The 26,959-nt window shown below is 40.4% G+C and overlaps 1 long non-coding RNA gene and 1 pseudogene across 2 annotated transcripts in view; one reads left to right on the top strand and one right to left on the bottom strand.

Moving 5' to 3' along the window:
- Window positions 1-1,615: 1,615 nt before the first annotated feature.
- The window catches only part of LOC138989405 (uncharacterized), a 79,352-nt gene continuing 54,008 nt past the window's right edge, over window positions 1,616-26,959 (bottom strand). Inside the window, exon 3 of one of the 2 annotated variants that reach the window (XR_011465677.1) lies at window positions 1,616-1,745. This is a non-coding gene — a long non-coding RNA (uncharacterized lncRNA). Of the gene's footprint in view, window positions 1,746-24,546; window positions 24,984-26,959 lie in introns of those variants that run through there. The other variant, XR_011465676.1, reaches the window with a different exon arrangement.
- Window positions 20,764-21,498, top strand: LOC102270581 (cleavage and polyadenylation specificity factor subunit 7 pseudogene; annotated as a pseudogene).

Genomic DNA, 26,959 nt, shown 5'->3' with positions numbered 1-26,959 from the left:
CAAGCTGTTTCATTGTAAGTAAAAATAATAAGTGAAAATGTCAATTAATTTCATGGTGAAAAAAGAAACCTTAAAACAAAGATATGTTTAATGATGATTCAAGAAGTTTTTTTTTTTTCTTTAGAGTGACTGTTTATTTCTTCCTCTTGGCAACTTCTGCCATGTCAATTTTAGTAATAACATATGGATAAATATCATGTTCCATCCATTAGATAAATGTGATTTATCCTTTAGCTTTTTTAAACCACATGGTTGGTGGTTTTCACAAAAGGAGATGTTTTGCTCTTGCTAAATGACTAATGGTACACTTTGTTTTATATCACCAGAAGAGGAGAGTAATTGACTTAAATGCTTGTTTAGAAAGGATTTTTGAAGAAGCACTTCATCTTTCAAGAATGGGGCACCTGAAACCTGAATGAAGGTCCCAATCAATTCTCCTTTGTTTCAGAAAATTGAAGGCTGTTTTAAAAAAAAAGAACAAAATGCAAAGAAAAGACTAGGTTCTAGAAAAGGTATTGAGCAGAAAGAAAAGCTGACGGATTTAAAAGTTAGGGATTTAAAATGTTAACACTGGCATCTTCTTTAGTAGTATCTATTTTCTGTAGGCTTTTAAAAGTATAAAAGTGAGGACAGTGGGTTAAATCAGTTTGTGTCACACAGCATTGGAAAAAATGTTTGACATTTTTTCAAGATCAAAATAGAGGCATGTTCATCCCAATCTGAAAGCTTCCTGCTTTTTTTTTTTTTTAATTCTCTTACCGTGGGTAATGATTGTGGCTACACCTCTTTCTCCTGAATTTGAAACTGGTTCTATGTCGACTAAGATCCTGTACCGCTGTTGAAACTAGGGTAGATTGAGAGAAAACAAAACCCCCCAAATTAGTGACTGGATATAGAATAATCTGAGAAGTCTTCCTGAAGGAGGAGAATGTTATATTGTGGGGATAAATCATATTTAATATAGATAAAGTAACTTATGTAGGTTGTTCTCCGATTTCTCTGTTTCAATCAATGATGATCTATCTATGAATCTACGAATTGGTCTATCTTGTGTATTTATACACATACACCATGCAAATATAAGATGCAATGGTAGAGATGGAATTGCTAAGTCAAGTAGCTTTATAAATTTTTGTAGATATTGTCAAATTGTCATCTAAACAGTTCATAGAAATGTATATTCCTACGAACAGTATAACATCATAACATCATGAGAAATGCTGGGCTGGATGAAGCACAAGCTGGAATCAAGATTGCCAGGAGAAATATCAATAACCTCAGATATGCAGATTGACACCACCCTTATGGCAGAAAGTGAAGAAGAACTAAAGAGCCTCTTGATGAAAGTGAAAGAGGAGAGTGACAAAGTTGGCTTAAAGCTCAACATTCAGAAAACTAAGATCATGGCATCTGGTTTCATCACTTCATGGGAAATAGATGGGGAAACGGTGGAAACAGTGGCTGACTTTATCTTTCTAGGCTCCAAAATCACTGCAGATGGTGATTGCAGCCATGAAATTAAAAGACGCTTTCTCCTTGGAAGGAAAGTTATGACCAACTTTGCGACCCCATGGACTGTAGCTTACCAGGCTTCTCTGTCCATGGGATTCTCCAGGCAAGAATACTGGAGTGGGTTACCATTTCCTTCTCCAGGGGATCTTCTTGACCCAAGGATCGAAGCCGGGTCTCCTGCATTGGAGGCAGACGCTTTAACCTCTGAGTCACCAGCGAAGCCCACGACCAACCTAGACAGCATATTAAAAAGCAGAGACATTACTTTGTCAACAAAGGTCCGTCTAGTCAAGGCTATGGTTTTTCCAGTAGTCATGTATGGATGTGAAAGTTGGACTATAAAGAAAGCTGAGCACCAAAGAATTGATGCTTTTGAACTGTGGTGTTGGAGAAGACTCTTGAGAGTCCCTTGGACTGCAAGGAGATCCAATCAGTCCATCATAAAGGAGATTGGTCCTGGGTGTTCATTGGAAGGACTGATGTTGAAGCTGAAACTCAATACTTTGGCCACCTGATGAGAAGAGCTGACTCATTTGAAAAGACCCTGATGCTGGGAAAGATTGAGGGCAGGAGGAGAAGGGGACGACAGAAGATGAGATGGTTGGATGGCATCACCAACTCGATGGACATAGGTTTGGGTGGACTCCAGGAGTTGGTGATGGCCAGGGAGGCCTGGTGTGCTGCGATTCATGGGGTCGCAAAGAGTCAGACATGACTGAGCGACTGAACTGAACTGAACTAACAGTATATGAGATTGTTTTCCTCATGTTTATACTGGGTATTATAAAAGTTTTAAATCTTTGCTAATCTAATATGTGAAAAATAGTATCTTAGACTTTTATAATTTTTTTAGTTATAAAGAAGATTAAGTTATAATCTTTTCACACATACAGGCCATCTGTGTTTCTTTATAAATTCTCATTTCATCTCTTCACCCATATTTTTTTAAAAATATTAAGCCTAGCTTTTGTAATTCTTTGGCTTTTAACTTTCAATGTGGCTTCTTTCAACTTTTGACCTTTATTTACTTTTATAAGTAAATACTTATAAAAGTATTGTAAAATACTTGGTACTATTTTCATGTTAGTATTTTTCATCTTTACTCCAAAATAATCTCTTGTGTTCTTTTCTATGTATATTTATTTATTTTATTCCTTTTACTTTTTAATTCTCTTATTTTGTAATCAACCTTTTGGTTGTGTTCTCTCCTTAACCACGGAACTTTCCTATTTAACTCAGGAAGACAAGGTAGACTGGAAGTTGCTTCTGCAGCTGCCCTGTTACCACTCTCATCCCCTTCATGAACCTCTTACGCTTCCACTTCTACCTGGAAACCTTAAAAAATAGCTGCACTTGCCCAGGACAACTCTAGTTTTCTCTTGGACAGATGGTGCTCTTGTTTCCCTGCAACAGTGATAGTTTCGATTACTCACACTATCCACAAACCATCTCCAAAGATAACTTCTGAATAGTAGCAGGGGGTCTGTGAATGGGAAAGGAGACGAGAACCTGTCCTCTGTACTTATCCTTATCTGCACTGTTTGAGGTGTTTCCATAACCATGTAGTATTTTCACAAAATAAACAAAAACTAGGAAATCCTGTATTCTTCAACATTTATAGGCAATGGCCATGGGACAAAGCATGTCACTAGAGTCCTACTTATGGCATGAGAATTTTGGACCCTGCTCTGATGTTAGTAGAAATGTCTTGATAGATACTTCTGGAATGTGGCACTACTGAACATCTGTACACACGCAGTGGACAGACCCTAAATTGGGCCCCCTTGATCCCTGTCTTCTGGTATTCATGGCCTGTGTAAACCCCTTTTCTTGTGAGTGAGACCCAGGACCTGCTTCTAACTGACATGCTATGGCAAAGGCACGGACTGGCAGTCCCATGACTGTGTCCATTATTCCAGATCACACTCCTTGTTGTTGACTCTCACTTCTGCTTTTCTGCTGCCGTTATAGAAGCAAGGAAACTCTGCCAATCCTTCACCATCCTTCCTGCATCCTTGTCCCTGAACTCCTGTGGCTACAGTTTCAGGTCACTGCTCTGGCTTCCACTGACCTCCTTTCTGGCATCAGGGGGTGTCCCTATTCTGTGTATGTGTTAATTTGGATTTTCATTTATAAGAATTTTAATTGTATTTTACAAACCGTTTCTAGGAGTTGCAGTGGGAGGGTTTTCAGGTTTCTTAATCTGCCATATTGTTGAAACTGGGTGACTCAAAAGTAAATTTTTCTAAAGTTGTAAGTCATACTTCCTATCTCTGGAGACCTTAAAGTTTTGGTTGGTAACAATCACTTCAATACCTCAAAGTGTCAGCATCACCCTGAAATCTCCTTCCCTCAGCATCTCTACTGTCCACAAATCACAAGAATCTAGACACCACTTGGTAAAGTCCCACCTCTGCAAGCCTTCAAATGCAAGTCCATGTATGAACACATACACATATGCATGTCTTTACCCCTGTCAACAGAGTTTCTGAAAGTGTTAGTCACTCAGTTGTGTCTGACTCTTTGCGACTCCATGGACTGGAGCCTGCCAGGTTCCTCTGTCCATGGAATTCTCCAGGAAAGAACACTGAGGAGCCAATATTGGAGTGGGTTGCCATTCCCTTCTCCAGGGGATCTTCCTGACCCAGGGATTGAACCTGAGTCTCCTGCATTGCAGGCAGGTTCTTTACCCTCTGAGCCACCAAGGAAGTGGGGACACCAATGAACCAGAAGGTAGGCAGTGAGTTGTAGCATAACGAACTCTCCCTTGTTCCCTGAGAGTGCCTTGTTCTCTTGGGTGTTCTTTGAACTTACTATTCCCTACTTGGGCTATTCTCCTTCCTCCTACATGGCAAACTCCTGTTCATCATTCAAAACCCAGCTCAGTCATCCCTTCTGCAGAGCTTTTCCTGCCCCTTATTAACTTGCATATCCTTCTAATTATTGGATTCATTACACTACACTTTTGCATTTGCATGTCTATCTTCTTCACTAAGCTTTGAGGTCATTGTATCTTTAATGCCTAGCATGTTCCTGGCTCATAGCAGGCATTCAACAAATGTTTACTGACTTTAACTTACTAAGATATCAGTGTGACATCAGGAAATGTATTGAAAATAGGGATGGCAATCTTCCCCCATCACTTAAAAATTTGGGAAAGTGATGCAAAGGACATAAAGTACATAATGGCTTTATGTACTTTAAAGGCATTAAAAGGGGGAACTTGCTGAGGATGTAAAATGCTACAGCCACCAGGGGAACCAGTTTGATGGTTTCTCAAAAAGTTAAAGTTGGAATTAGCATATGATTTAGCAATTCTACTTCTAGTATATACCCCAAAGAACTGATACCAGAGACTCAAATAGGGACTTAACACCAATATTCATAATAGCATTATTCACAGTAGCCAAAGATAGGAACAACCCAAATGTCCATCAACAGTGGATCAGAAAAACAAAATATGTATACAATGTGTGTATGTTGAATATAAATACAGTGGAATATTATTAGGCCTTAAAAAGGAAGGAACTTCTGACACATGCAACAACATGGATGTACCTTGAAAACACTATATTAAGTGAAGGAAGTCAGACATAAAAGGACAAATATTATATGATTTCAGCTATATATAGGCAAATTATATATAGAATAGGCAAATTCATCAAGACAGAAAGTAGAATCGTGGTTGCCAGAAAGTGAAGGGAGGGAGTAGTGGGGAGTTACTGTTTAACGGGTACAGAGGTTCTGTTTGGGATCATGAAAAAGTTCTGGAACTGGATGGTGGTGGTGGTGGTGGTTACATAGCATTTTTTGTATACTTAATGTCACTCAATTGTACACTTAAAAGTGGTTAAAACAGTAAATTTTAAGTTGTGTATATGTTACCATAATAATAAAAAAGTAAGTTGGTCTCCCTAGGATGGGGGAAGGGTAAAATTCATCTAGAGAAAGGACCCACATCTGAGGGTCTGGCATCCTGTCCCAGGGAAGAGTTGACATCAGCAATCAGAGCTTAATTTTGTTCTGCAAATTACTTGAGAATAAAGAGGGAAAGGAATAACCCTTTATTGCTTTTTCTGAAATGAATTTAGATTCAAAGACTATTTCCCTGTACCATCTGGATTAACTCTTAATATTTCCAAGTAATACTATAGAGGTTGAAACAGCTTTGCTACTTAATCAATCACTCTGTAGTTAGAAACAGGTAAATGTGACAGTATAACCAGAAATTTCAGCCAACCTGGTTAAGCCTAGGTCAGTGATTGGCTTGTGCTGCTTTTCCTGCACAAGAGGAAGAGAAAGGCTTAAGTCTTCTTTGTTGCAGGTTAACTTGAAGACCTGGGTCAGAGAATAATCACACTTGCCTCTCCAGAATTTCACCAGATAATCATAATGCAAACTGACAGAGGGGGTAGGAAAACACACTGTATTTGTCTTCATTTAGCCTGTGTTAAACACAGACAGCATGTAGTGCATTACAAACTCTTGAGACAGACCTGCTTCTGGAAACCTTTCCAGTCCTGTTGCTGCTGCCATGGCAACTGCTGGATCTTTCTGTTTTAGCCCTTCCTCCAGTACTTGACCGTGAAGCGTGACTTCTGGTTAGTGCTCTAGGAAAGTCCAATTTTGTAGATGGCTGCAGTCTCTGAATATCATAAGTGGAACTATGTCTTCTTGCTGCTCAGAGCAGACTTGCTATTTGGAGTCTGAGCCTCTCTCTGTGGATGCCACTCAGAGAATCTGGGTTGCTCCTTTCGGGTAGGTGCTTATGTAACCTGGAGATGTTATGGGGCCTGCTTCTCTCCCATTGTGTGACTCCCACAGTAGAAACATAACCACAGTCACGGTGGTGAGTAACTAGGGGAAAACACAAAGAACTGAATGATGTGCTTCTTTGGAGTTGCGTGACAGACAGTTTTGAGGGGGAGATTCTCAAGGGGTGATGTCATTATAGTGCTTCAGGGTAGAAGCAACAGCCAATATTGAAAAATATCAAGCAGCAGTTCCGAAAATGTTGATTTCAACCTCTAATTTCATTAACACGATTTTCTAGGTTAGTGGATTAAATAGAATGGACAATCTAATGAGTGGATTTAAAGCATCCTTTTAGACTTTGTCTTGATATACAGTATTTACAGGTCATTGTGGCATGTGACTCTGACAATTGTTGAGACTGGAGGACCATTGTTCACTAGCAGTTTTACATAAAGAGAAATGATTTTGTAAGAATTTAGAAATAAACCTTTGTATTTAAAATTACTCCTTCCAGTTTTCATTTATACATAATTAAAATTCAAAGAAGTGCATAAAAACACTTTTTTGGATCTAGGGATGGTCAGATCTTAATGTAGTAAGAAGAAATTAGTTTTCTGCATAATAAGGGCTTAGGAATTTGTAATTTATGGCCTTATCACTTTGCTGTGCCTTATATTTTTGCATTGCTTATCACTGTGTATTAACAAATATTCATTAAATCCCTGTGAGCAAGATCCCTTGAGTTAAAAGACTGATATCATCACTGTCTTACCTACTTTGTCAGAGGAGAGAAATGAAGATGGATTAAGCTTGTTCTTTCCTTTCTAGAGGAATTTGGCTAGAATAATGATTCACTTGCCTAAAACTGGCTGGAAACACGGGAGGGAGGTGGAAAGGGAAGAAGAAAGCCTCTATGTTTTAAAATTTGACTTATATTCAGACTCCCTGGAGATTTGAAGGAAGGCAAGGCTCTGGGCTTTATCTTGACTTTGGATCATGTTGCTTCTGCTGATGACTATGTAAATGAATTCATAGCACATAACACATGCCAACTCACGGGCCTCTTCTGTTTTCTTCTCACCACACTGCAGATTTGCTTGTTTGTATTCTCTTGGTCTCCCTGGGACATTTGCCTCAGATGCCCTAACACCAAGGAGTCCTTTGATCAGAATAGTGGAGAATGCAGCCCAGAAGCAGATATCTGGGCTCAGGGAGATGCTCAGCAGGGAGAATCCCAGAAAACCTGTTCCCAGTCCAGAGGTCACTTCACCTGCTACACCATGGACATCCATCACATGACCCCCGGGAGTGAGGGCCAATGCCCACAAAGCAGTTGCCATCATGTACCATGAACTTCTCAAACCCTCTGAAGTCACCATCACTCTTCCTTATTGACCTTTCTTTTTGGGTTCAACTTTTTGTGGTTAGTTTTATTAAATCTTTACTTGATCACATTCTGTATTTGAGTAGAGTATCTCTGTTTTGAAATTGAAGTTCTATTTCATACTTTTCATACAACATTTATTCCTACAAAACAGATAAGCAGGAAGAAAATTTGTTATTTTGAGGTTTCATGGAGAAATTAAGGAGGTGCAGGAAAGAGACAGGAAAGGGTAGTCTCTTTAGAGAGTGGAGAGAAAGAAATCAGGCCTGTCAGAGATGGTAGGTGACTTTAACAACAATGAGGTCTGATTTATATATCTATACAACTATATATATATAATTCATATGGTTCAAAACTCAAAAATTGGGATCTCCTTCCCACCTCATCCTCAATTTATCTAGACCACCTCTTCCACTTCCCCTGCCCTAATAACAACTGTTATTTTCTTAAGAAAGTTTCCAGAGTTTCTTTGCATATATCCAAGTAAATATGAATAAATCTATTGATTTATTTGTTTATTTAACAAATTATCACATGTTCCAGGCAAAAAACAGAGAGATTCCTGTCCCCGCCAAAGATGACATTCTAGCTGGAATTTATAGATTAAATGTATTAATTTTATAGATCAAATCTTAGACTCAGGTTATGAAAACTGGTCAAGGTCACAAAGATTCTAAGGTCTAATTCTGAAGCCAAAGGTTCTGTAGTGGTTTCGGCTCACTACAGCCTTTGCTTTGCAAGGTAAATACCAGGCAGAAGAGTCACGAGCCTTCTGTCCTTCATGTTTAGAGTAGCTGGGCCATGACTTTGAGTAGCACAGGTAACTGTGTGTGTAACACACGGAATCTATCCTTCTGTGGTTGCTTACAGAATGTGTGATACTTGGCATTCAGCTTGGTATTTTTTCCCTTTTGCTATAAAATATCATACTGAATCCACCCCTGTGAGGCCATCAAATGTCCTCATTGGCTGTCAAATCTCTATGCTTACCTGCAGGTTGCTAAGGTGGTTTTAAAATGAATTGCAAGGTTCCCACATAAAACTCATGGTCATTGTTTTGTTATGATGATAAAATAATATAGTTGTCATTTAAAAGTTTTTAAGAACCAGAGATCAAGTTGCCAACATCCACTGGATCATGGAAAAAGCAAGAGAGTTCCAGAAAAACATCTATTTCTGCTTTATTGACTACGCCAAAGCCTTTGACTGTGTGGATCACAATAAACTGTGGAAAATTCTGAAAGAGATGGGAATACCAGACCACCTGACCTGCCTCTTGAGAAACCTGTATGCAGGTCAGGAAGCAACAGTTAGAACTGGACATGGAACAACAGCCTGGTTCCAAATAGGGAAAGGAGTACGTCAAGGCTGTATATTGTCACCCTGCTTATTTAACTTATATATGCAGGGTACATCATGAGAAATGCTGGGCTGGAAGAGGCACAAGCTGGAATCAAGATTGCTGGGAGAAATATCAATACCCTCAGATATGCAGATGACACCACCCTTATGGCAGAAAGTGAAGAAGAACTAAAAAGCCTCTCGATGAAAGTGAAAGTGGAGATTGAAAAAGTTGGCTTAAACCTTAACATTCAGAAAACTAAGATCATGGCATCTGATCCCATCACTTCATGAGAAATAGATGGGGAAACAGTGGAAACAGTGTCAGACTTTATTTTTTGGGGCTTCAAAATCACTGCAGATGGTGATTGCAGCCATGAAATTAAAAGATGCTTACTTCTTGGAAGGAAAGTTACGACCAACCTAGATAGCCTATTGAAAAGCAGAGACATTACTTTGCCAACAAAGGTCCGTCTAGTCAAGGCTATGGTTTTTCCAGTGGTCGTGTATGGATGTGAGGTTGGACTGTGAAGAAAGCTGAGGGCCAAAGAATTGATGCTTTTGAACTGTGGTGTTGGAGAAGACTCTTGAGAGTCCCTTGGACTGCAAGGAGATCCAACCAGTCCATCCTAAAGGAGATCAGTCCTGAGTATTTATTGGAAGGACTGATGCTAAAGCTGAAACTCCAATACTTTGGCCACCTCATGAGAAGAGTTGACTCATTGGAAAAGACTGATGCTGGGAGGGATTGGGGGCAGGAGGAAAAGGGGACGACAGAGGATGAGATGGCTGGAAGGCATCACCGACTCGATGGACATGAGTTTGAGTGAACTCTGGGAGTTGGTGATGCACAGGGAGCCCTGGCATCCTGTGATTCATGGGGTCACAAAGAGTTGGACACGACTGAGCAACTGAACTGAACTGAAAAACACATAATCTCACATAGCTTCCAGACCACTATTTGTCAGGTGACTAAATTCCTTGATTTGTTGCTGACTGAGTTTACAGGAGAGAGAACAAGTTTTCAGTCAAGTAGATCTACTTTAGGAAAAAAATAGATCCTGCTTACCTGAATTGTAATGTACTGTTATTTACATTACAATTGTACCTCTGATGTTCCTATCTCTATCTGAATTCTACGAAATCATTAAATTCAAGAAACATAACATCTTTATGGGATAAAACCCACTTCTAGGCCAATGTCAGTTGCCTCATTTAAGTTACTGGAGCTGGACTGTCAATTCTGTAATTAATGCAGCAATATGCAGTCCTTCAAAATGTGGTCATTTTTCTGTTCCTCTGTCTTTCTCTTTGATTCTTAGAAAGCAAGATCTAAAATAAACTTAGCTTGTAACCCTGATAAGGAATTGACCCCAATACTTCTCCCTGTCATTGAAAATGTATTGATACATTAGTGAGGAAACAATCAGCCTTGGAAGTCCTCCATTTTGCAGAAATGAAATCTCTGAAAAACCACTCAGTTAAGATCTTTTTATATGTGACTAATTTAATAAGTGGGTTTCCCAGGTGGTGTAGTGGTAAAGAAACTGCCTGCCAAATGCAGGAGATGCAAGAGAACCAAATGGGGAAGATCCCCTGGAGTAGCAAATGGCAACCCACTCCAGTATTCTTGCCTGGAAAATTCCATGGAGAGAAGAGCCTGTTGGGCTACAGTCCAGAGGGTGGACTGTAGATATGACTGAATGACTGAGCACACACACACTATTTATTAACCAAATGCATCTGTGATTCCAAAAACATAATTTTAAGAAATACATCTAATTATGGTTTCTCAATATGCCACATATTCACTTCATTTTTAGGTGCAGGCTCTTGGTCATCTTCACATAAAAAATGGCTTTGTTCGTGCTCATTCATGCTAAGTCGCTTCAGTCATGTCCAACTCTGTGTGACCCTGTGGACCGTAGCCCACCAGGATCCTCAGTCCATACGATTCTCCAGGCAACCATGTGATACATAGGAATGATATACAAAGGACAGAGATAGAATAGAGTTTCTGACATTCTGTTGTGTTTTAAAAATTACTTAGAAGCAATACTCAGAAATATTCACTAAATAGTTGACAGCTTCAGCATCAACTATTTTGTAGTGAACTCCTTTCACTTTTCACTTTCATGCATTGGAGAAGGAAATGGCAACCCACTCCAGTGTTCTTGCCTGGAGAATCCCAGGGACGGGGGAGCCTGGTGGCTGCCATCTACGGGGTCGCACAGAGTCGGACACGACTGAAGCCACTTAGCAGCCAGTTAGGTGACCAAAGATATCTCTTTACAGGAGGAAAACAAAAATCATAAGTGTAGAACCACTTGGCACTTTCTAAAAATCCTTGTAAGCTGCCAAACAGTTCTATCCTGTAGTGTAGACATCAAAACAACTGAAATCAATCATACGGTTATAAAGGCAAAAATGTCATTGTTATTATGATCATTGATACTAAGTCTAGGAAAACTGCTTTCTATTGGCTTTAGGTGCAGGCTATTGGTCACCTGCACATAATAGATGGCTCTGCTCATGCTCATTTGTGCTAAGTCGCTTCAGCCGTGTCTGACTCTGTGTGACCATGGACCATAGCACACTAGGATCCTCTGTTCATAGGATTCTCCAGGCAAGAATATTGGAGTGGGTTGCCATGCTCTCCTCCAGGGGATCTTCCTGACCCATGGATCAAACCTGCATCTCTTACATTTCCTGTGCTGGCAGGCAGGTTCTTTTCCACTAGCACCACCTGGGAAGCCCAACAGATGGCTTGGTAACCTTTTTTTTTAATGAATGAATGAATGCGACGTGTACACTTATGATTGAAATGGGAAAAGAGTTGGAGGATCTTAAACATCAGAGTTGCTACACCAGTTAGCATTACAACCCCCATGCTAAAGAGAATCTTTCAGAATTATCTTTTCCCAAGTTATTTCTTGCATGAATCGTTCTAAAGTTCTTTCAGGCACAGTGGGACTCCCAAATGCCTATGATGTAAAGCCTTGGCAATGTGTGAATGTGTAGGAAGTGTTTGTAAGATTTTCTTTCCCAATCATCTTGCTTTTTGGCAGATGACACAATTGAGGTGCAATATGTAGGTGGACATTTTCTAAATTATAAAATATAGGAGGCTAGTGGGTGACTGCAGAGGCAATGACATTCACAAAGTAGAGAAGATCAGGTTTCTTATCTTCTCTTAGAAGAGTCTGAAAAGGCACTCATTCTTCCACAAATGTGATTTACAAAACAAAATTAGAGCATATAGGACCTTTTCAGTACAGTAAAAATTGGAAAACTGTCTTCTTCGTGGAGGATTCTATATAGTGGTATTGAATGGTTCAGTCCCAAGTCACTGAGTTAGGGAGCTTGCCACTGAGAGTTTAGCAGTTGTAGAAGCTTGATTCTCAGCCTTGGAGGCTGAGACCTGACTTTGTTGTTACACCAAGAGTGGATTCATCTCCCTAGGGCTGAGTTACCAGAGATTGATGTGTAAAATCAAAATGCCAGCTTCTTACTGAGCCATGAAACAAAACTGTCACAAAGGCAGGAGTCCTTACATTGACATGTCCAGCTCGTTTTCTTCCTAAAGTAAACCAACAAGGAAAGTCAGACTGGGACTAGGAGATTGTAGGCTGAGCATGGATTCAGTACACAGGAAGTAAGACCAGCTGAGTAGCTGAAGGTATTAAGCTAGGGGCAGCCAGTGCAGATGTGTCCAGGGGTCTGAGAGGTAAGTGAGCTGAGTGAAGATGCTGGTGGAGGCTGTGGATGGCGGGAGCTGTCTGCAGGGGACAACTCTTACACAGTTCTAGCTGATTGTTGCCACATGGCAATGTGGGATTTTTCTCAAAAAAAGTAATAAATGAATTTTATATAAAATATTTACATTTTAAAAGTTTCCAATTAATTTGAATATTGGGCTCCCCAGGTAGTGCAGTGGTAAAGAATCCGCCTGCCAAATGCAGGAGACATGGGTTCGATCCCTGGGTGGGAAAGATACCCTGGAGTAGGAAATGGTAACCCACTCCAGTATTCTTGGCTGGAAAATTCCATGGACAAAGGAGCCTGGCAGGGTAGAGTCCAGGGGGTTGCAAAGAGTCAGATAAGACTGGGTGACTGAGTACACACACATATAAACACACATTAAAAAAGAACCTAACAGAACCAGACAAATCCAGCTGGGAGCAAGTTTAGGTGTCCACACTCAAGTCTGTGACCTCTGCCTTGAGTTTTCAAAGCCTGACGCATCTGGCTCATGTTAGGGGTGATCTTCCCATGAGACTCAAATAACTCAGAGCCATTGGTTACGATTGTCGTGCCCAGAACAATGTGTAGACACACAGAGCCAACACTTGTTTGAGTGACACTCTTTCCTATATTTCTATGATGGATCAACATCACCTGCTCCCACACACTTTGGTGAACATACCCTTTAGGTATCATAATATATTCATTCTTTCACAGCCCAGGCTTGCTGACCTGACAGCTATCTGGTTTCTAAGCAGTTTTGTATTCTCAGCCCTTATCACACTATATTGATTGTAGAGTTTAACCCTTAAGGGTCATTCTTTATTGCCCTCATTTTCAAGTTCCAGGGAGAAAAATCACTGTACATTCATGAACTGACAACACTGTCTTATAAAAAGTACATCATTTTGTCAGAAAAATAATTTACTCTTAGTGCTGGGATAAATTATTTTCCCTACCTTTTAATAAAAACAATGGTCTCCCAGGTTGCTTATTTAAAAACAGAACCCATCAAATGGGCCATCTGTATGATATCTGTATTGCAGTTTTGAAAAGATAGAGTAACATCTGAGAATTGTTTAGGACAAAAGAAACTGCATAAATGATTATTAATGTTTTCCTGTCTAATCACAGCTGGCTCATTAGCAATGTTATTTTTAAAAATCAGCAGCATGTTCATAGAAACATTTTATTCTCAATTTGCCACACCAGTAGGCATATGCTGCTGATGTCAGCATGACAAAATCAAGACATCAAGGCCTTAAAAAACAACCCATATTATTATGTTTTACTTTTGGTGCTAACTTGAGATTGAGCAGCTGTTCAAAAATTGTGGGAGGCATTTCAGAGACAGATTTTTGGTCTGGACTCGAAATTCTGCAGAATGGAACGGAAGGTTCTGTCCTATACATTACCAATCTGGGCATCAACTCGTGGGCAGGCCAGGTACTCAGTGGAGTCTGTGGTTCACAGTCCCTAGCTCTCCACAGAGAAGTGAAAGTGTATTTTATTTGGTCAGTGTGATCTGAAAGAAGCATTGGGACATTTGGTATGCAGGGACATTTTATCTGAAAAATGACACCTGGTCCTGAAGTCTTGGTTGACTTAAACAGTTAAGTTTTGGTCGACTTAAACAATTGTTCCATGGAGGGAGACTCTTCAGAGTGGTTCATTGAAGAGACAGCTGTCTGAATCATTTGCAAACAGGAACTTAGGGGTCCAGCTTTCTTTTGCTTATGAACTAGTCATCTAAATCATGTCAGTAATAGAAATTACTTTTTATGGAAAATTTCACACATGCACAGAAGTAGATGGGATAATATAATGACTCCCCTATGTATTCTGCAGCCAGTCTTACAAATTATCAACTTTGGCCACTTTGTTTCATTTATACACCTACCTGCCATTTCTATTCCCAACGTATTATTTTGAAGTAAATCTCAGGCATTACGTAAAATATTTCAGTGTACATTTTTAAATAATAAGATCTAAAATTAACATCTTTAATTTGCATCTAAAATTAAAAGATAATACCTAAATATCATCAAAGATCTAGTCAATGTTCTAATTTTCCTGATTATCTCATAAATAGCTGATAATTGGTTTGTTCAAATTAGGATTCAAACAAGGTCCACAGATTGCAGTTGGTTGGTGTGTCTGCTAAAGTATCTTTCTCTTTTTTAAAACAATTTTATTAGAATATAAAAATAAAGATAGAATACTACACAAAAATATATGACAATTTATTTTTTATAAAAGTGAACAACTTTGAAACTACAACCCCGGACAGAAAATAAAACTTTACCTTCTACTTTAGAAGCCCTGTCCATGAGACTCATTTCAATGATGAACACTTTCTTCTCAATTACTTTTATAGTAATTGTTACTTTGCAAATAACTTTATCACCCAATTGTGATAAAATGTCCCTGGATATTATAATTTAGTCCTATCTATTAAAAATGACTTAAATGAACTCATTTACAAAACAGAAACAAACTCACAGACATAGAGAATGGACTTATAGCTGCCAGGTGGTTAGAATGGGGGAAGAAACAGGGAGTTTGGGATTGACATGTGCATGTGTGCGTGCTAAGTCACTTCAGTCGTGTCCAACTCTTTGTGACCCTATAGACTGTAGCCCACCAGGTGCCTCTGTCCATGGGATTCTTCAGGCAAGAATACTGGAGTGGGTTGCCTCCCCCAGGGGATCTTACCGACCTAGGGATCAAACTTGAGTCTATATGTCTCCCACAATGGCATGCTGGTTCTTTACCACTAGTGCCACGTGGGAAGCCCTGGGATTGACATGTACACACTGCTATATTTAAAACAGATACAAACAAGTTCCTACCGTATAGTATAGGGAACTCTGTTCACTGTTACGTGGCAGGCTGGATGGGAGGGTAGTTTGGGGGAGAATGGGTACATGTATATGGGTCCCTTTGCTGTCCACCTGAAACTATTAAATCATAACATTGTTAATTGGCTATACTCCAATATAAAATAAAAAGTTAAAAGTGTATTTTAAGTTTTAAACTAACAGTCCCTTTCATTTCCTTATATCTCATCTGCATCCTTTGACCAGCAGGGTTTCCCAGTCTGGATTCTGCTGATTGCACACTCGTGGTGTATTTCAACATATTCTCTGTCCTCTGTATTTCCTGCAAATTGGCAGCTGGATCACACTAATCCTGTTGTCAAGGCAACGAGGTGTTGGGTACTTCTGTAGGAAGCACATCTGGTTGTCTCCCCTGGGGTGATGTCAGCAGCCACTGATAATGCTTACTCCCTGTAGCTAGTCATTCATTTGGTTTGAAGAATGCAGATGTTCTAATTTTAATAATTTCTATTTCATCTGTTAGTTGAAATATTATTATAAAGAGATTCTCCTCCTAATCTATTATTTGGTTACTCAGTTCAGTTCAGCTGCTCAGTCATGTCTGACTCTTTGTGACCCCATGGACTGCAGCACACCAGGCCTCCCTGTCCATCACCAACTCCCGGAGTTTACCCAAACTCATGTCCATTGAATCGGTGATGCCATCAACCATCTCGTTCTCTGTCGTCCCCTTTTCCTCCCACCTTCAATCTTTCCCAGCATCAGGGTCCTTTCAAATGGGTCAGCTCTTTGCATCAGGTGGCCAAAGTTTTGGAGTTTCAGCTTCAACATCAGTCCTTCCAATGAATATTCAGGGTTGATTTCCTTTAGGATGGACTGTTTGGATCTCCTTGCTGTCCAAGGGACTCTCAAGAGTCTTCTCCAACACCACAGTTCAAAAGCATCAATTCTTTGGTGCTCAACTTTTTCATAGTCCAACTCTCACATCTATACATGACCACAGAAAAAACCAAAACCTTGACTAGATGGATCTTTGTTGGCAAAGTAACATCTCTGCTTTTTAATATGCTGTCTAGGTTGGTCATAACTTTCCTTCCAAGGAGCAAGCATCTTTTAATTTCATGGCTGCAGTCACCATCTGCAGTGATTTCGGGGCCCAAGAAAATAAAGTCTGACACTGTTTCCCCATCTATTTGTCATAAAGTGATGGGACTGGATGCCATGATCTTTTCTGAATGTTGAGTTTTAAGTCAACTTTTTCACTCTCCTCTCTCACTTTCATCAAGAGGCTCTTTAGTTCTTCTTCGCTTTCTGCCCTAAAGGTTGTGTCATCTGCATATCTGAGGTTGTTGATATTTCTCCTGGCAATCTTGATTCCAGCTTGTGCTTCTTCCAGCCCAGCGTTTCTCATGATGTACTCTGCATAGAAGTTAAATAAGCAGGGTGACAATATACAGCCTTGATGTACTCCTTTCCCTATTTGGAACCAGTCTGTTGTTCCATGTCCAATTCTAATTGTTGCTTCCTGACCTGCATATAGGTTTCTCAAGAGGCAGGTCAGGTGGTCTGGTATTCCCATCTCTTTCAGAATTTTCCAGAGTTTATTGTGATCCACACAGTCAAAGGCTTTGGCATAGTCAATAAAGCAGAAGTAGATAGTGGTATAGTTCAAATAGGAAGGCAGGATAGATTGTTGTTGTTTAAACCAGATTTAAAGACAATACATTGATATCCTATCACATTCTGTGTGTGAAAATCACTCAGTCGTGTCTGACTCTTTGCGACCCCATGGACCATATGGTTCACGGAATTCTCCAGGCCAGAATACTGGAGTGGGTAGCGGTTCCCGTCTCTAGGGGATTTTCCCAATCCAGGGATTGAACCCAGGTCTCCCTCATTGCAGGTGGATTCTTTACCAGCTGAGCCACCAGGGAAACCAACACATTCTGAAGGTGATCAATTTTTTTTGAGCTTACAGATTTAAACATATTTGATTTGTTTTAACCCATCCAAATTATTATTATCATGATTGAAGCTCCAACTGTCCCATCTTTGCCCAGTGAAATCTTCAGGTGGACTAGGAGCCTTTTTGAGATGATCCTAACAGTCTTTGATAACTTCCTTGGTATTTGAGAGACAATATATTCTAGGCCCTTCTTGTTATTTTCTGCTACAGACTTGGAATCAGCCATTTATTCCCCAGAATCTCTGATTTCTTTTAGTGAGAAATAGCATTTCAGGACCACAGTTTGGGTCCTGGGAATGCTCACTGCTAATAGGACAGTCATTGTTTCTACTCAGTCTCTTTGTCTATTTCCATATATTTATATTTATACATGTTTATAACTTTTATATGATACATAAAATGTAAATGTTTAAAAATATACTTTCCAAATCATTTAATAAGTTGAAAACAACATGATGTGTGCTAAGTTGCTTCAGTTATGTCGGACTCTTTGTGCCCCACTGGACTGCAGACCGCTAGGCTCCTCTGTACATGGGATTCTCCAGCTAAGAATAGTGGGGTGGGTTGCCGTGCCCTCCTCCAGGGGACCTTCCCAACCCAGGGATTGAACCCACGTCTCTTATGTCTCCTGCATTGGCAGGCAGGTTCTTAACCACTAGTGCCACTTGGGAAGCTCAAACATCATGATATTTCACCCCAAATGACACTCTCAATGACTTTCCACTCCTATTATTGTCATTCATAAGAAATTTAACATTGCCTTAATGTCATCTAACATAGAGTCCATTTATCTTCAAAATAGCACATGCTGCTGCTAAGTCGCTTCAGTCGTGTCTGACTCTGTGTGACCCCATAGACGGCAGCCCACCAGGCTCCCCTGTCCCTGGGATTCTCCAGGCAAGAACACTGGAGTGGGTTGCCAGTTCCTTCTGCAATGCGTGAAAGTGAAAAGTGAAAGTGAAGTCGCTTAGTCATGTCCGACTCTTAGCGATCCCATGGACTGCAGCCTACCAGGCTCCTCCATCCATGGGATTTTCCAGGCAAGAGTACTGGAGTGGGGTGCCGTTGCCTTCTCCCCAAAATAGCATATACATATTTTTAAAATCCAGATGTATGCATTATACTTGACATTATGCCTCTTTCATTCTCTTTAATATAGAACAGTATCTCTCCATCTTTTCTTTTTTCTTTCCTGACACTGACATTTTGAAGAATCTGAATTGTTTTATTGAAAATAGCATAGTTCTGGATTAGTCCTAATGATTAGATTCATGTTAAACATTTTGGCAAAACTACTGCATAAATGATATTGTGTATTTCCCCCTGTAGCTTGTGAGAAAGAGGTACAGAATATAAATTTATTCTGTTATTACTGAGAAACAATTTGATCACTTGGTTAAGGCATGTCTGCTAGATATCTTCACCATAAACATGTATCTTTTCCTTCTTAATTAAAAAAGAATCTGTGGGGTAAAGGACCTGTGGAGTGATAACTATCTTGTTCTCCCATGAACTTTCACCCAATGGTTTAAGCATCCTTTACTAATCCTTGGCTGAATCGGTTATTATCTAAGGGTTACAAAATGATGATTTCTAATGAAATGATTTTGTTTCTATACCTTATGTCCTTCTCTGTAAGTTACTCTCTATAAAGAAGATCTTTTCCTCTTTCTCTTGCATATCACTTGGGGAATCATGGACTTTTAAAATGATATTATTTAGTACGGCCAATGGCAACACTTTAGAGCTGGCTCCTTCAAAGAAGGAGTACTTGGTCACTACCAAGTATACTTTCTGCTTTTATGAATTTGCCTACTTTGATAACTCATACCAGTGGAATCACATAGTATTTGTCTTTTGGTTTTTTTCTAGCAACTCACAACCCATTTCTCATTTTAAAATGTGTTGTTACAAAACTGAAGAAACACAATGCAGATTAAAAGACTTGACAGCATCATCAAGTTTCTTACACACTTTTCAACCTACCAGAAAGATAAATAGTGAACAACAGCAGGACAAGACATCTCTCCCCAGTTGCTATCAGTAGTAATTAAAACTAAAAATTATATCAAGTGAAAACAAAATAAAGATGGGGTGAAAAAAGTCCTCTAGGTAAATGGCTTTTCCAGCCATTTTTGATTTTTTTTTTTCATGAATTATCGCCTTATTTGATTATCTCTACATTTTAAAAAGATCCCCAGAGCTGCCCTTGAGGTTAAGCACATTGTTTACACCACTGGGCCAGTTGACAGGTGCCCTGTCTTAAGGGGAGGCGAGGATGGGGTTGGGAACAAGGAGAAAAAGCTATAAGCTGTAGCCTCTGACCCAAGGCAACATGGCTTTTCAACCCTGGGGAGACTCCCTCAGTGACTGATTAAGGGCTGTTAGAAATGTTCAGAGAACAGAGGAAGAATTCAGTCCAGTTTAGTCTCTCCCCACTGAGCCAGAAGGGTCTCCAGTGCCTCTCCCTCCCACAAGCCAAGTCTCACCTTACATGCCCTGTTTCTTCTCATGTTAGATGCAGCTTGCCTGCAGATGCCTGAAGAACCACCCTCAGTGGGCATTGCAGGACTCTCACCATGCCTCCTGCAGCTGGAACCACATCACAGCTTGGATGTTATGGGAAAAGCAACCCCATTCATTGATGTCCACCTCACAGCCCTCAGATGACAGAAGCAGCAGTTCTGAGGCACCGCCTCCTGTTCACCAGGAGGCAACTCCAAGCCCAGCAACAACGTCCTGCAGGCAATTCTGCATACCTGCAGTGGCTGGAGTAATAGACAACCCACTGTCCATGTGAGTGGCTTCTCCTGGTGGACCGCAGACCAGGTCTTGAGCCAGGTTATTCCCTTTGTAGGAGTCTGTGATGTGCTGGGGTTGAAATTTGCAGAGGATGGGGCAAATAGCCAGTGGGGGTATGCTGAGGTGGTGGTAGCCTCTGAAAACCCGGTCCACAAAATTATTGGAAACTCTTTCCAGAAAAGTACTTAATGGAGAAAAAGTGGACGTAGGGTTAGCCACCTGGCGGACCTGTCATAATTTGAGGCAGAGGCTCAGAATGTGAATGTGTTTAAGTCTCAAGAGTGGAAATAGGTATAAAGGACTAACACAGTATTCTAGTAATTCTTCTGATGGCCATACATTGAGAACCTTGTGCCTAAAAGGATAAGCCCTGCCATGTGCTGCCTGACTTCAATCGCTCTCCTCCAGTCCTTCACCTGATGAGTCTGGTCTCAGGCCCAATTCTATCCCTACCGCCTCTTTCCTCAACATTTGGAGTCTTCCTCTTCCTTCTGGCATCTCCCACGAGCATCTCCTGCCCCTCCATTACCTCCTTTTGTAGCTATACTTCTCCCTGGGCCATTCCACCTGCCCTTTACCTCAATCCAGCCTTATTTCCTTCACCAAATGCTACAGTAGGGCCTCCATCAGATATTTACATGAAGGCCTTTGACCCCTCTATCCACCTTGGCAGACAAGGTCTGGGCTTTCGACCCTCAATGGTGAATGAAGCTGAATTTGGAGAGATCATGAAGCAAACCAGAGCAATGCCAACTTCAAAGTGATTTCTGGAGCTGGCACAGGGGACTCCAGTGACTCGACTGAGATGCTGCACACAGCTATTGCTGTTATCAAACAGTCTCAGGTCACCAGTGATGAGTGTTGCTATGTCCTCATCTCCCTTAAGTGGTTCATGGCACTGAAGCCAAGTCCTACAGTGTGGGTGCCAGCAGGAGCTCTTCCAGAAAAAGACATCTGTTCTGGGAGAAATCGTCTAGCTAGTCCCAAGAGAGCAGCAGGACAGCAGGAGGCATCGGGACCTGCTTCTTAATAAGGATCAGCATGATGGTTATTTCCAAGAAAGGAACCAGGAGCACGAGAGACACCAGAATAGAGAATGGGGCTGCACCTCGGAGAAAGGAGTCTGGCTGGAAGCATTTTTGTTTTTTTTTTAATGGACTTGTATCGCTTCACCTTCATCAGTCATGTTTTGTGGATGCACCTGAGAATTTCAAAGCCCTGGATTCCTCTAAGTGGGAAGAAATACTCCCCTCCATCTTCCTAGAGAAGAGAAGCTCCTCTTTGCCAACAGAGGACACAAGGCTTCACCTGAGGTAGATGGAAGATGATTCTTGTCCTTTTCAAGATTAATCCCACCTTCCATCATTGCCATCAGACTTTTTAATTGAAGCATAGTTGATTTACAATGTTGTGTTAGTTTCAGGTGTATGGCAAAGTGATTGAGTTACACATATACACATATTCTTTTACAGATTCTTTTTCATGATATATTATCATAAGATATTGAATATATTGATAGTTCCCTGCGCTATATAGTATGTCCTTATGGTTTGTCTATTTTATTTATACTGGTGTATATCTGTTAATCTCAATCTCTGACTTTATCCCTCCCCCAACTCCGTTTCCCCTTCGGTAACCATACATTTGTTTTCTATATCTGTGAATCTATTTCCACTTTGTAAATAAATTCATTTGTATCATTTTTTTGGGTTCCACAAATAAGTGATATCATATGATAATTTGTCCTTTTCTGTCTGACTTACTTCACTTAGTATGATCATTTCTAGGTACATCCGTGCTGCTTCTTTTTTACGGCTGAGTAATATTCCATTATATATATATATATATATATACATATATATATATATACATATACATACACACACATGCACACACACACACACACACACACACACACACCACATCTTCTTTATCAGTTTATCTGTTAATGAAAATTTAGGTTGTTTAGAGTTACCATCTGACCCAGCAAGCTCACTTCTTGACACATAACTGGAAAAGATAAATCTCTTTTTACAAAAGATACAAGACCCTAATATTCAGAGCAGCATTATTTACAATAGTCAAGACATGGATATCACCAGATTTTAATAATTTGGGTCAGGTCTCTGCATAGCCCAAGCAGTACTGTGGCAGCAACAGACAGCTTTCTTACTGGAAGAACTTCAGGATCTCACTAAAATGTACTGACAGGAACATGTGTGGGAGTGGATCTTGAGTGTGTTGGATGGAGGGAGGTAGAGTATGAAGGGGAGCATGGTATAGGGAGCATTTATCAACCCAGGACCACCGTCCCAGGGCTCAAGATCTCACTTCCTGGCAAGGACACTTAATAGGTTGCTGGCTGGGTTCTTTGTCGGTTGGACATAAAAATAGCTTACAACAAATGAGGCAGAGGTGCCACAACTGCCTGGGTGAAGTGTGGAGAGAAGAGTCAGAGGGCTTGTTAGCGCTGGTTTATGACAGGACACTGAGACCCTAACCAGTGACTGTGTTCCCTAGGAAGAGGGTCCAGAAGACAGCCCCACGACTGAGGCAACAAGGAACACACTAGTGAGGGTGGCAGTGGCAGAGGCAGCAACGAAAAGTCAAGGCACTGTCCTCCGTAGGCCTAACTGAACCCCTGGCTCATCTGGCTCCAGCGCAGACCTCGGCAGGGGACCCTGGAGCTGGTCAGTGGACAGTCCCTCTGAGTGACATGTCTCACCTCAGGCACGTGCCTGGCCATCTCTCTGCTTTCTGCCTTGGGACTTTCTCCAAAGTCTGCTTGGTCCACATGGACGTGATGTAGAAGTGTGGGAGTGTTAACGCCTTAGGGGAGGAACTTTGGGGAATGAGGAACACGCAGTGAGTGAATGACCCCCGCCCCCCGCCACACTGTCCTTCAGCGGGACAATCCTGGGACACACTGGCCACAGTTCCTCTGAGGACCTGTGATGAGACAAGTCCTTGATGTCCACAGCGGTAAAAACTCTCCCTGTATTGACCTCAAATACAGGCTGCTCTAACGTCAAAAAGTCACCGTGTATTATTCTTTCTCGTATTCTGTCTCCTTCTCTCAGCAGCCACACTCCAGCTCCTTGGGGCCACCTCCCAATTCAACTCGACACCCCAGCCTGTGTCTCATGCTTTGTTTTCCGGGGAGCCCTATCTAAGGTTCTTCTTCTGTGCTTAAACTTGGGAATCAGTTAGCATATTATTATTATGTTAAAACATCCTCATTTGGAAAACATATCCCAGCTTAGCATTAACTGATTATTGGTGATACTGCCAATCTAAGAGCTACATTTCACTTTCTCCACTCCAAGTTCATTTAGGGGAGAAGCAGTGTTTTTCCCATACCCCTCACGCTGTCCTTGATGGCAAAGCCAGGTAAAGCTCACAATACATTATGTGTGAGCAAAGAGGCAGAACTACTGTATTTTATAAAGAGCAGTTATTATTAAAAGCAATAAGTGGGCCTAATTAGGTCCAGCACATCTGAAAGTAATTGCATTGCCTCCTGTAAGCATTTTAGTGTGTCCAAGTGCTTAGCCTTAATTCTCCACGCTAACTCTCACTGATTGTTTGCTCTGCCATTTGCTAAGACCTGCCTTTCCTAAGTTATCATCGCTGTTTATTCTGAATCTGTATTTTCAATCTGTAAAACATTAGATGGCTCTGCTTCCACCTTTATCAGGAAAAAGAATCTTTCCTGATTTAGATCCCAGATCTTGAAATGTTCTCTCTCTGGCAGACCCCAAGCCTCACCACTGCAATTTGAAAAGCTTCCAGAATCCCATTTCCTTCACAGATCTCCCTCTGAGGAACACAATATTGCACTGGCTCCAGCCTCTGGAAACCTGGAATTACCCAGAACCTCTCTTTCCTGAACTCCCCGAGCGGCCCTCAGCACCTGGCAGGCACTGAGACCCAGATGGGTTGTTAGATGCTCCTTTGTCTTCAGTGTCATGGTTTTTAAACTAGAAATTCCTTGACATCAAGAATAACATTTTTGTAACTCAGTTCCTAGTACAAGTTCATGCACCGTGAAACACAATACAGTCTTTTTTTAATGAAGGTAGAGTCAAGGGTAAATTCAGGGAACACAAAAGAAAAAATTAATATCTAGCAAGTGAACAACATTTTGATCGGGTTAATATTAGAAGGCTCAGTGAGTTGGTTCACAGAGCTATAATATAGTTCTTAATACTTAGAAGCCTAAAGTAATTTAAAAACAGACAGAAATAAGTTGTATGTGCTGGAGAGAACGGCGTCACAGAGCCAACACATTCCTATATAATTCTGAGTGTTCTCTATGGTATAAAGACAATATAGTAACAGCCTGGATGCATCATTATCATTGTGTACGTTTGTGTCTTACAGCCCTAAAGGGTATAAGGAAAATTACAGAACCAGAGAGGAGCTAAGTCCACTAATCGAATATTTAAGAAATATTAAGTATGGATGGAAAGATGGGATTATCTCATTCAACTCCCTGATTTTATACGTTGGTATTGTCAGAAGGATACAGGCCCAGCAATGAGCCTTTGGTATCCTTCTAACATGAATGCGGGAAGAAAGCTTGTTGATTCTCCTCATCTGCAGGTTTATCAGGAAGCCAGGAAAGGCTTTTAGGGATCTATATAGAAAGGAAAAAAAAAAAAAACACCAAACTGTAAACTAAAGCTTTATGAACACATACATTCATCATAGGCTGTTTAAAATAGCTGGGAAATTAGAAATTACCTGAATTCGAATAGTAAGGTAAGAGTGAAGTAAATCATAAGATAATGTACAATGGAATATTGTGTAGATATTAAAAGTGTTTCATAAAAAAATTAATACCATGGGAAAGAGCAGGATACTAAATTTATATAGAGAGTATTATCTCACCTGTGTAGATATCAATGCCTGGATAGAAAAAAATACAGACAAAAGCATCCAAAATGGTAACTCTGGATAGCGTGTATCTTTGGATGCTGGGATGCTGGTGATTTTAATTTTTTAAAATAATGTTCTGTACTTTTCATAATGATTTTCTAACGGGAAAATTTTTTAAGCAGGAACACGTAAAATTATTTAAAATATATTAGTTAATATAAACTATAAATTTTTACATGAAAGATAGCTTTCAATATCTCTGCATCAATCTTTTAAAAAATTTCTTATTGGAGTATAGTTGCTTTACAATATTGTGGTAGTTTCTGCTGTAGCAAAGTGGATCAGCTGTATGTATATACATAACCCCTCTTTTTTAGATTTCCTTCCCATTTAGGTCACCACAGAGCACTGAGTAGAATTCCCTGTGCTATACAGTAGGTCTTCATTAGTTATATATTCTGTATCAATCTTCGAATAAGAGAGGGTACATGTAGGGAGAAGCAAGACTTTTTCTCATAGTATCATGCTGCTGTGGGTAGTTCTGACATGCAAAATACAAAGAGAAGTAACATCACAAAATTTTACAGTGAATTTGTGACTCCGATAAGAAAACTATTAAAGTTCTAGATTTGGGTGTTTTGTTTTGTTACTCTAGGCACAGCTTCAGGTTTTCTTGATTTTGTTTTGGGTGATAGTGTAAAATCAAGGTCATTGTGAGTTCAAGTCCTCCAAGAAGTAGATGTCAAGATGGGGTAAGATGAGGTGCAAGAGAGGTGCAAGAGAGGGTAACAGCTGTAAGCACAAATGGAGAGAGAGCAGGAGAAGGCAGAGAGAGCTTTCAGATGGAAGCAAAGTCTGACTCTCGTGGAAGGAGAATGGGTAGGAAGGTTGGGTGGTAAAAGTCTCAGACTGGGTGTGGCTCCCAAAGAGGTTCAGCCAAGCCAATGGGAAGTTCTCAAACTAAGTTAGCCATTGAAGTTGTCTTTGGATGAAGCACAAGCTGGACTCAAGATTGCCGGAAGAAATATTAATAAACTCAGATATGCCAAAGACACCACCCTTATGGCAGAAAGTGAAAAGGAACCAAAGAGCCTCTTGATGAAGGTGAAAGAAGAGAGTGAAAAAACTGGTTTAAAACTCAACATTCAAAAAACTAAGATCATGGCATCTGGTCCCATTACTTCATGGCAAATAGATGAGGAAAAAATGGAAACAGTGAAAGACATTATTTTCTTGGGCTCCAAAATCACTGTGGACAGTGATTACAGCCATAAAATTAAAAGATTCTTGCTCCTTGGAAGAAAAGCTATGACAAACATAGACAGCATATTAAAAAGCAGAGACATTACTTTGCTGACAAAGGTCCATAAAGTCAAAGCTTTGGTTTTGCCAGTAGTCATGTATGGATGTGAGAGTTGGACCAAAAATAAGGCTGACTGTTGAATAATTGATGCTTTTGAACTATGGCATTAAAGAAGACTCTTGACAGTCCCTTGGACTGCAAGGAGATCAAACCAGTCAATCCTAAAGGAAATCAACCCTGAATATTCATTGGAAGGACTGATGCTGAAGCTAAAGCTCCGATACTTTGGCCAACTGATGCAAAGAGCCGACTCATTGGAAAAGTCCCTGATGCTGGGAAAGATAGAAAGCAGAATAAGAAGTGGGCAACAGAGGACAAGATGGTTGAATGGCATTACTTACTCAATGGACATGAATTTGGACAAGCTTTGG

This window comes from Bos mutus, chromosome 10, assembly GCF_027580195.1.
Source record: "Bos mutus isolate GX-2022 chromosome 10, NWIPB_WYAK_1.1, whole genome shotgun sequence".
In the NCBI taxonomy this organism is placed as follows: domain Eukaryota; kingdom Metazoa; phylum Chordata; class Mammalia; order Artiodactyla; family Bovidae; genus Bos; species Bos mutus.
Note: the sequence above shows the minus strand (reverse complement) of the source record. Positions and strands in the feature narration are given on the sequence as shown.